This window comes from Heterocephalus glaber, unplaced genomic scaffold, assembly GCF_053883595.1.
Source record: "Heterocephalus glaber isolate CG9 unplaced genomic scaffold, H.glaber_assembly_v1.0 deba00001523, whole genome shotgun sequence".
Lineage (NCBI taxonomy): Eukaryota > Metazoa > Chordata > Mammalia > Rodentia > Bathyergidae > Heterocephalus > Heterocephalus glaber.
The window spans coordinates 29,470,934-29,482,911 of record NW_028258327.1 but is presented as its reverse complement, the minus strand read 5'-3'; the positions used below and the strand labels follow the sequence as shown (position 1 = coordinate 29,482,911).

General features: G+C 37.0%; 1 pseudogene; it reads left to right on the top strand.

Moving 5' to 3' along the window:
• The first annotated feature begins 1,060 nt into the window (after positions 1–1,060).
• Positions 1,061–8,222, top strand: LOC101697731 (5-azacytidine-induced protein 2 pseudogene; annotated as a pseudogene).
• Positions 8,223–11,978: the final 3,756 nt, after the last annotated feature.

Here is an 11,978-nt window from a genome sequence, read left to right as displayed (position 1 = left end):
TGTCTGAAGGAGCAGATTAATGAGTAGTCATAGAGGAGGTTGTAGATTTCCTTTCAGGTTTTTGCAAAGTGTCTGTCTATGATGTGATGAAAAGACAGTATTTGGGGCCAGAGGGTGAGAGTGGCTCCACATGTCCCTACCTCCTGTGGCTGGGGGCCTGAGAACAATGAGGAATCAGAGAGGCAGTGGCACATGGGAGGCAGCTGACTCTAGCTGATTGAAAATAGGTCATTTGTCCTGTTCAATGCTAATGTGTTCAAGGCTTGCTCAGTTAGGGCTGTAGAATGGGACAGGGAGGCAGTTGCACTTATGCTTACATGTGTGTGAGATGAAGCTTTCTTTCTTAGCTTTTCAATCAGCTTTCTCTATAAATTAGCAATAAGAATACACTATATATAAATAAGGATTAAAATGAATAATTTATAATTTGAAATAGGAAAAGGTCCAAAGGTGTAGGGGTGGTGGGAGGGGAAGGGGAAAGGGAAGAAGGGAAAGGAAAAATTATGAGAAAAGAAAAAAAAAAGGAAAAAAAATCTATGCAAATAGGGAAGGGTGGAGGGGGTGAAGGGTACACAGGGAATGAGGAAAAAATAAGAACCACGATACATCATGTACAGGTACAAGCACCCAATGATAAATGTAAATGTATTGTATACCTAAAATGTACCAATAAAAGAATTTTTTTTAAAAAAGAATACACTATAATCACACTAGCTTTTCTACCTCTTAAAGATGCAAGTGCTTTGGCTTTGCCAGACTTGGAAAAAAACAAACAAGCTTGGATTCAAATTTTAGAGCTAGGGGCTCGCTCCTCCTTCCAGAACTCTGGGGTCGCAGTTTGAGAGCCAGGCTGCACCATGGCCTCGGCCAAAGAAATGGGAATCTCTCCGCGGTGTAGCTGGAGCCGCTACTTTTTCGGCGGAAGCAGCTGTGTCTTCGAGGAAACTGGAAGCTGGTGGTGACCCCTGGTGACCCAGTTTGTTTTCGGTACCTTTTCCAAACAATTGGGGAATAGAATAGGCCCTGGGGGTGGCCCTACTTTGCCTGGGTTCGGGCTGTCATGGAAGCACTGGTAGAAGATGATATCTGCATTTGGAATCATGAAAAAGTTCATAGAAGAGATACAGTGACTCCAGTTTCAATATATTCAGGAGATGAGTCTGTTGCTTCACATTTTGCCCTTGTCACTGCTTATGAAGACATCAAAAAATGACTTAATGATTCAGAGAAAGAGAATTCTTTCCTAAAGAAAAGAATAAGGTTTTTGGAAGAAAAGCTTGTAAAAGCTCTCTTAGATGAAGAAACAAGTTCTGTGCGAAGAGAACAAGTAAATAAGGCCTATCATGCATATAGAGAGTTTTGCATTGAGAGAGATAATTTAAAGAGCAAATTGGATAAAATGAATAAAGACAACTCTGAATCATTGAAAATATTGAATGAGCACCTACAATCTAAAGAAGTAGATCTCCTCCAGCTGAGAACAGAGGTGGAAACTCAGCAGGTGATGAGGAATTTAAATCCACCTTCATCAAACTGGGAGGTGGAAAAGTTGAGCTATGACCTGAAGATCCATGGTTTGGAACAAGAGCTGGAAATGATGAAAAAAGAATGTAATGATCTCAAAATAGAGCTACAAAAAGCCAAAAAATGGATTCATCTCAGGAAGACAGTCTGAAGAGTAGCAATCTCCAAAGACTAAGCATTTCAAGTGATAATATGCAACATGCATACTTGGAACTGAAGAGAGAAATATTGAATTTACATCTGGGGACTCAAGTACAAGCTGAATTACTAAGAAAACTGAAAACCTCAACTGCAATCAAAAAAGCTTGCACCCAGGAACACGCCGAATCAGCCTGTGCCCTGGCAAAAATCCACTGGACCACCCCGCTCCTCTGTACATCTACCTGGTTCCACACTACAAAGACGCAGAGGACACTGGACCAACAGACCAAGGAACTGAGTCCCCCTGCTCCCGGCCCAGAGGAAGGGGCTTCCGAGCCACCATCCCTCCTACTGCTCCCAGACCAGAGGAAAGGGCTTTTGGGCCACCTTCTGTCCCAGCACTCCTGGCCCAGAGGAAGGGGCTTCCAGGCCACCATCCCTCCCACAGCTCCTGGCCCAGAGGTAGGGGCTTCTGAGCTGCCATCCCACTGCTCCTGGACCACAGAAAGGGGTTTCTGGGTAACCAAACTTCCCACTGCTCCCAGCCCACAGGAAAGGGCTTTTGGGTCACCATCTCTATCACTGCTCCTGGCCCCTGTCCCACCTCTCCAAGCTCAGAGGAGGTAAACCATGCAGGCACCAACAGCCCTCCCAGTTGAAATGAGAAAACATGTAAATAAGTCTCAAAACTAGACTTCCAGATCACCTACAGCAACCCCAAATGGAAATGAGATGGAACACTCTGATACTCAACCACCTGGACCCACTGAACTGGCAACAAAAGGGGATCTGGAAAAAATGAAATCAGAAATAATTTCTCAGATAACAGGAGAAATTGTACCCCTAGTACAAGACATGATTAATAAATCTAGAGAGGAGCTCAGGAACATGATGGAATCCCAACATAGGAAACAAATGGAATCCATAAAACAGATGCAAATAGATTTCCAGGAGATGAAAAACTCCATTGAAAGTCTACACAGCAGAATGAGCCAGTGTGAGGACAGAATTTCAGATATAGAAGATAAGATTACAATTAGTGACCAGGAAAAGAAAAATTGCTTCAAAATTATAAGGGAACATGAGAAATCAATCCAGCAGCTGCTAGATGATGCAAAGAAGAATAACCTAAGACTGATTGGGCTCAATGAAGAAACAGGAGAGAGTGCAGATGACATAAAAAATCTCTTCACAGAAATAATGGCAGAAAACTTCCCAAGCAGGGGAAAAGAGCTTGACATACAGATAAGTGAGGCATATAGGACTCCAAATAGCCTTGATCAAAAAAATCTACACATAGGCATATAATTGTTAAGATTCCAGAAACTTAACAGAAGAACAAAGTTCTACAAGCAGTTAGAGAAAAGAAACAAATCACATACAAAGGAAAGCCCATCAGAATCACAGCAGACTTCTCAACACAGACCATCAAGGGAAGAAGAGCTTGGAGTGACATATTCCAAGCCCTAAAAGAAAACAGCCTCCAACCCAGATTGATGTACCCTGCAAAACTATCTTTCAAAATGGATGGAGAAATAAGATACTTTCATGACAAAGAGCACCTTAGGAACTTCATGAATACCAAACCAACACTCCAAAGAATTTTACACAATATCCTAGGAACAGACATTGAGGATCACAACCCCAGGAAGCAAAGCAGAATGAACCCATCTGGCATGACAAGAAATTAAATGGAAAGGGGGAGAAGCCAACAAAAAGAAAAAGTCATGGCAATGACAAGTCAATATGTTTCAGTTACAACCATCAATGTTAATGGTCTCAATTCACCAATCAAAAGAAATAGACTGGCAGAATGGGTCAAGAAGCAAAATCCAACCATATGCTGCATACAAGAAACACACTTCATTCAAAAGGAAACTCATAGACTGAAAGTTAAAGGGTGGAAAACAATACTCCATGCAACAGGAACCTGAAAAAAAGCAGGAGTAGCTATCCTGTTGGCAGATCAAGTAGATTTCAAACCAACACTGATTAAGAGAGATGAAGAATGACACTACATCCTTGTAAAGGGAAGAATCCAAGAGGAAGAGATGACAATCATAAATATCTATGCACCAAACACTAGTGCACCGAACTATATAAAACAAATACTAATGGACATGAAAAGTTATATATGCACTAATACAATTGTAGTGGGAGACCTCAACACACCACTGTCACAAAGAGATAGATCAACTAGACTAAAAATAAGTAATGAAATACTAGAACTCAATCGAACTCTTGAACAAATGAATTTAACAGATGTTTACAGAGTCTTCTACCCCACAAAATCAGAATACACATTCTTCTCAGCTGCACATGGGTCATTCTCCAAAATAGACCACATAGTCACACATAGAACATGTTTAAGTAAGTGCAAAGGAATTGAAGTTATCCCCTCTATATTATCAGACCATAGAGCGATGAAATTGGAGATCCACAGCAAAAGAAACTTGAAAAATTTCATAAACATGTGGAAATTGAACAACACACTTCTGAATAACCAATGGGTCAGAGAGGAAATTAAAGAAGAAATCAGACAGTTCCTTCAATTAAATGACAATGACAATACAACATATTGGAATCTATGGGACACAATGAAAGCAGTCTTACAAGAGAAATTCATAGCAGTGAATACGTATATTAGGAAAACAGGACAAGCCCAATTAAATAACCTCATGCTGAACCTCAAGCTTCTAGAAAAAGAAGAGCAGGACAACCCCAGAGCTCATACAAGGGAGGAAATTATAAAGATCAGAGGAGAAATCAATGCAATGGAGACTAAGAGAACAATACAAAAAAACCAATGAAGCCAAGAGTTGGTTCTTCAAAAGAATCAACAAAATTGACAAACCCTTAGCCAACCTTGTCAGAAAAAGGAAAGAAAAGGCCGAAATCCATGCAATTAGGAATGAAAAGGGTGAAATTACAACAGAACCAGCAGAAATCCAGAGGATCATCAATACCTACTTTCAGAACCTATACACCAATAAGATGGACAACACAGAAGAAATGCACAGATTCCTAGATATATATGAATTACCAAAGTTGAACGAAGAAGACCTAAAAATTCTGAACAACCCAGTATCAACCAATGAAATTGAAAATGTAATTAAAAACTTATCAACTAAGAAAAGCCCGGGGACTGATGGCTTCACTGCTGAAATCTACAAGACATTTAGAAAGGAAATGCTGCCATTACTGTTTAAATTCATCAATGAAATTGAAAGGGAAGCAATACTCCCAAATTCATTCTTGGAAGCAAGCATCACCTTGATCTCAAAAGCAGAGAAAGACCCAACCTAAAAGGAGAACTATAGGCCAATCTCACTAATGAACATAGATGCAAAAATCCTTAATAAGATACTGGCAAACAGAATGCAGAAGATCATCAAGAAGATCATACACCCTGATCAAGTGGGATTCATCCCAGGGGTGCAGGGATGGTTCAACATATGCAAATCAATCAATGTAATGCCCTATATCAATAGAGCTCAGGAGAAAAACCATATAATTATCTCCATAGATGCAGAAAAATCATTTGACAAAATCCAACATGCATTTATCATAAAAACTCTACACAAAATTGGAATAGATGGTCTCTACCTCAAACTGATAGAAACCATCTATGAAAAACCAACAGCCAATATCATACTAAATGGTCAAAAACTGAAATCCTTCACACTAAAATCAGGAATGAGACAAGGATGTCCACTATCACCACTCTTGTTCAATATAGTTCTGGAAACATAAGCCATGGCAATTAGATAAGAGAAAGAAATAAAAGGAATAAAAATAGGAAATGAAGAAGTCAAATTGTCATTATTTGTAGATGACATGATACTGTATATAGAAGACCCCAAGAACTCCACCAGAAGTCTTCTAGACTTAATAACCAAATTCAGTCAAGTAGCTGGTTACAAGGTCAACACACAAAAATCAATAGCTTTCCTCTACACCAATGACAGACTCACTGAGAGAGAAATAGGGCAAATAATTCCTTTCACAATAGCATCCAAAAAACTGAAATACCTAGGAATTAACCTAATGAAAGAAATCAAAGACCTCTTCTCTGAAAACTATGGCACTCTGAAAAGAGAGATTGAAGATGATATCAGAAAATGGACAGACATCCCCTTCTCCTGGGTAGAAAGGATTAATCTAGTGAAAATGGCCATACTTCCAAAACTGCTATATAGATTTAATGCAATTCCAATTGAGATCCCAGCAGCATACTTCATAGACCTTGAGAAAACAATCCAAAAATTCATTTGGAAGAAGAAGAGATCCAGAATTTCAAAAGCAATTCTAGGTAACAGAGACATGGCAGGGGGTATTCCAATCCCCAACCTGCAACTATACTACAAAGCTACTGTGATAAAAACAGCATGGTACTGGCAAAGAAACAGACCTGAGGACCAGTGGAACAGATTAGAAGATGCAGAAACAACGCCAGACACACTCAGCCATGTCATCTTCGATAAAGGAGCCAAACACCCTCACTGGAGGAAAGATAGCCTCTTTAATGTATGGTGCTGGAAAAATTGGGCTTCAAGTTGCCAAAGATTAAAACTAGACCTATATCTCTCAGCATGCACTAAACTAAAATCAAAATGGATTAAAGATCTAAATATTAAAATAGAAACTCTGAACCAGTTGGAGCAGAGGTTAGGTAGAACCCTTAAAGACATCAGTGTAGGAAAAGATTTTATGAACAAAACCTCAGTTGCCCGTGAACTAGCACAAACAATCAACAAGTGGGATCTCTTCTTATTAAAAGGTTTCTGCACAGCAAGAGAAACCACCAACAGTGTGAAGAGACAACCCACAATGTGGGAAAAAATCTTCACCTGCTCTTCCTCAGACAATGGTCTCCTATCTTGAATCTACAAAGAACTTAAAAAGATGAGACCTCCCAAATTTAAAGACCCAATCCAAAAATGGGCATCTGAAATGAACAGACATTTCTCACACAAAGAAGTAGAAATAGCAAATAAATACATGAAAAAATGTTGAACATCACTGGTCATTTGAGAGATGCAAATGAAAACAACGCTGAGATTCCACTTCACTCCAGAAAGAATGGCTGCTATCATGAAATCAACCAATAACAAATGCTGGTGGGGCTGTGGGGAAAGAGGAACCCTGCTCCACTGCTGATGGGAGTGTAGACTGGTGCAAGCACTGTGGAAATCAGTGTGGAGATACCTCAAAGAACTAGGACTGGAAGTCCCATTTGACCCCGCTATTCCACTGCTGGGGATCTTCTCCAAAGAATTAAAAGAATCATACCACAGTGATATATGTGCACCCATGTTCATAACAGCACAGTTTGTGATAGCTAAAACTTGGAAACAGCCCAAATGCCCATCAAGTGGAGACTGGATAAAGAAAATGTGTTTTTTTTTTTTTTTTATAAAATGGAGTACTACTGAGCCATAAAAAATGAGAAATTGGAGACATTTATTGCTAAGTGGATGCACATTGAGGTGATACTCTTAAGTGAAATACATAGGACACACATGTATAAATACTGAATAGTTTCTCTGGTGTGAGAAACTGAAAGTGTAAATAAGGACTAAAATGTATAATAGGTAATGTGAAATAGGAAGAGAAAGGGCAAAGGGGAAAGAAGTGGGAGGGCTAAGGGAAAGGATAGAAGGGAATGGGATTAATATGAGAAAATGGAAAAATAGGAACAAAATCTTTTACATAGGCAGGAATGGAGGGGTTGAAGGGAGGACTGGGCAAGGGCGAAAAATAAGATCCAAGAGAGCCTATGTAAAGGTGCAAATTTCCAATGATGAATGTCATTATATTGTATACCTAAAATGTACCAATTATTAGAATGAATAATCGATAATGTAAAATAGGAAGAAAAGATCCAAAGGGGTAGGGGTAGTGGTAGGGGCAGGGGAATGGAAAGAAAGGAAAGGAAAAATGATGAGAAATGGAAAAAATGGAAATAAAGTCTTTGTAAATAGGGAAGAGTGTTGGGGGTGAAGGGAGGGCTAGGAATGGGGAAAAAATAAGAACCAAGATGCATTGTGTAAAGGTACAATTCCCAATGATAAATGTAATTGTGTTGTATAAGTAAAATGTACCAATAAAAGAATTTAATAAAGTGCAAAAAAAAAAAAAAAGCTCTTACCCTAGTTGGATGCACTGAAGACCTTGGGAAAGACCGCACAAAATTGCGCTTGACAAGTTTTACTGCAACATACAAAAGACATGGCCCACCTTCATCAAATGGCAAACCTCTTTGTCATACTATATCTTCACCTTTATCAGGGGATGTAAAGATTTTATCAGAGAAAGCAGTTCTCCAATCATGGACAGATAATGAAAGCTTGATTCCTAATGATGGTACAGACTTTCAGGAACACAACTCTTATGGCAGAAATTCTCTGGAAGATATTTCTTGGGTATTCTCAAGCCCTTCCAAATCTAGTGAGACAGCATTTGGGGAAATTAAAAGTAAAACTTTGCCATTACCCAACCTGCCACCACTGCATTACTTGGATCAACATAATCAAAACTGTCTTTATAAATGTTAATTCTGAAGAGATTTGTGATTTGATCATGAGGTCACTGTATCTCTCAGTAATTCTCCCAAGAAATTATTTAACAAACTGAAAGTGGATTTTGATTAAAATTTTGCATTTCTTCAGTATATACATTTCACCATAAGGCATGATAAGTAGTTGGTTTTCCAATATGAAAGAAGAGCACCCTTTAGCTTTATATTCTAAGAATCAGATAATATGCTAACTGTAACTATACTAATGAATAAATGTAAGGGGTTTATAAAGATAAATCTGCCATTTTTAACAATTGTGAAATTTACTATAGGTAAAGAATAGAATTGGAGATATTTGGACATGGTGTGATGAAGTATGTGAAATGTCTAAATATACATTCATAAAAAGAAAAGGAAGCCTTTAATATAGGAGGAAAACCACATACATTGGTTCAGATTGCATAAAGGGGCAAATGACAATGTGAATAGGTGATATTTGTTGACTTTATGATATATAAAATTATGAAATATAATGGAATAAAAGTAACTAGGTTATTACATTTCTGCTGTGCTCCTGAGTTAAAGACTTAGTCATTTTTTAGTCACAGTTTTTGTTGATAAAATATTAAACTAACATTAAAATTTCAAGACTTGAAATAACTTGACCATTGAAGACAAGTTTGTACCAGCACTTTCAAGTCTTAAAAGGCAAAAAAGGGAATGAAATAATTAAAACTATGTGGTATGGAATAAACTATTGTAACTTTATACACCAGTTAGAAAGAATATCTCATAGATATCAGTCTATTATATCCCTTCAGTGATCCATAAATGTGTATAACTATATGACATTATTTTCTTCAAAAGGAATATAGTTCTTGTTACATAAACAGCTTATAAACTCTTAAACTTTGTTTTGAAATTTAGTATTTGAGAAAGTGATTTTCTAATTAACTGAATTAGGAATTTTAATTCTAGAACTAAATTATATACTTTATTGATAGAGTACAATCATAAAATGGCCCTAAACTCATTCTAACTGGCTAAGGATTTGTAAATAAGAAAATAACAGAGATGGCTTCACATGGAAATTTACCTAAATTCTTTGAGAATAAAGGCATTAGGAATATTAGTACTAATAGTAGTGACAATAATATATTACTTGGTCCATATATATTTTGCCTGAGATAAAGTATTTCAAGTAGGAAAACTTTGCCCTTCATGCAATTTTCAAATATCTTGAACTCAAAAGAAATCTCAGATCTTTTCCATATGGCTGGATAGCATACATAAGACAATGTTCACTGTTCACGTATTTTTGTCTTTCTATTATCTTATTTATTCAAGTTTGTCTGTGATTAATGAAATTGATGTCAGATGCTGGAATTTATGCTGACCAGTGAACACAGGTGACTCAAGGGAGTACAGTCTTCCTGCCAAGTAATGGGACAAAACCCAATATGCATAAAACAAATGCAAGACTCCAGACTTTAGCTGAAGGAAGCAACTACCTGTATAATAACAAAGCAGCAGAAGCTATTTTTCATGTGGTTGCATAGGCCATATATTATCTCTAATCTCTAATGTAGCTTACTGGTTTGATATTTTTAAAAAAACAAGATTAGAATTTTTCCTTTGTAAAGAAAAATCTTAGGAGAAGGGCTTCGTTAGTGTCTTGAACAATGCTAAATTAATTGCAATTATTTTTGTCCAAAATGGAAGTGAATATGAAATACTGTACTTGACAATATACAGCAAGTCTAGTAGTAATTGTTATTAATTCCATTCCTCTAACAGAATCTTCTTAATAAACCAAGTTACTTTGAAGTCCCTTTAAATATAAATGACAGCTATCAAACAGGTATACTAGAATGTCAGTGATTTTCTTTCTTTTTTTCGGTACTGGGGATCGAACTCGGGACCTTGCGCTTGCGAGGCAGGTGCTGGAACCACTGAGCTATATCCCCGGCCCAGTCAGTGATTTTCTTAACAGTTTAAAGGTAAATGATGTGAAAGACTTTTTTGGTACCAGGGATCGAACTCAGGACCTGTGCCAGGCAGGCAGAGCACCACTGAGCTACATCCCCGGCCTGAAAGACTCTTGAGTAAGAAAATATTAACCAAAAAGTATTTCTGTCCAACCAGAAATTTAATAATCTCTGTTCTCATCAAATTGAAAAAGAAATGCATGACACATCTGTAGCTTATAATCAATTTAAAATCTAAACTTTTATGTTGACCTCTTTCATATTAGCCACAACTAAGTCCAAGAGCTTCCCTTGAAATTCTTTAATATTTATTTTCTTTTCATAAGATAATCTAATTCACTTCTATAACTCAGTCATATGAAGAGAACACAAAAAAGCCACCTGTGGCTTCCACACTTAATTATCTTGAGGCAAAATTTATATCCCTAAAAGGAAGATTTTCTTATTGCCAAAAAGTTGAGTTCATATGTTGAGCAGGGACATACCTAAATAAAACATTAGAAAACAAAAACAGAAAATTCAGACCTCAGAACTAAGTAACTGAATCATATGACAATGAAGAAATGATTTCACCCAGTAAAGCTACCTGGAAAGGGTAAATCATAAGGAGCAAAAAAAAGCCCTACATATTTGTATATTGTCACTTAGGAACAGGGAACATAAATACACACAAAGGCACTAATAAGATACATGTGAGGGAGATGTACTAGTCACATAAGTAGACTTGAGTATATTGAGGCATGAATATTCTAAAAGCTGTGATGATTTAGTTTTTGTCATGAGAAAGAAGGATGAATGTATTATACAGTATGGTTTGTCTATCTACCTGTGGGAAATGCAACATATATGTAAATAAATTTTACATACAAGATTGAAGTTGGCCACTTTAATTAAAAGTATTTGAAAGCACAGATTATATATTTCACTAGCTTCTTAACTGTTTTGCCATTTCTTCATTTGAGTAATTAAAAGCAAGAATTAAGCTTCTGTGCTTAATTGGTAATGCATCAGCAACAAAAGGTCAATGGAGAAATATGCTTCGATGCTGTGTAGTCTCTTAGATTGCTATATAAGATTTACATTTGTTTGCTCTAAAAATCTCCCTCCTTGTGATCTGTGGCCTAGGAAAATGTAGTTTCTGTGTATTTCAAGTAAAAGTAAATTAGCTCTTTTAGTAGTTCAGTCAAGATTAAGTGTAGAACTTCAACATCCATTGATTCTTTAGGGTTCTATTTCATTTAATTAAATACCTTTTAAAAAATCTATCAGATCTGTGTATTTCATGGGATTGGGGCCAAAGTTAAATCTTGTCTTAGTGGGTAATCATTTCTATTTGTGATTTTAATGAAGATTAAAAATATACATGAAATTCAAATTCTAGAGCTAGGTGGAGTCCCTCTGGATATTTTCAAGCATATGGAAAAAGATGATCAGAGGAATTATCAACTTAAATGCCATTATATTAAATTACAAGGGCACAGTTGGATATTCCAATTATGTGAATTTTTCTGAAAAATATTGTTATAATAAGTATGTATTCACAAGGCTTAGAAATCTCTGGGCTACACCACAATTTACTGTGGAGATGTTTGCAGCAAACTTGATCAGTAATCTCAGTCCTCAGGGATCACTGACTCAAAGTCAGCTAGTCACACCTTGTATCACCCAGCACAGATCCCTAGGAGTTGCAGTGCACAGTTAAAGCACTAAAGGAAACTGCTTTTGATTTCCTTGTGTAAATGATACCAGAGCAAGTGAGTGTGTGTGTGTGTGTATCTGTATGTTTGGGGACCACACACACTTAT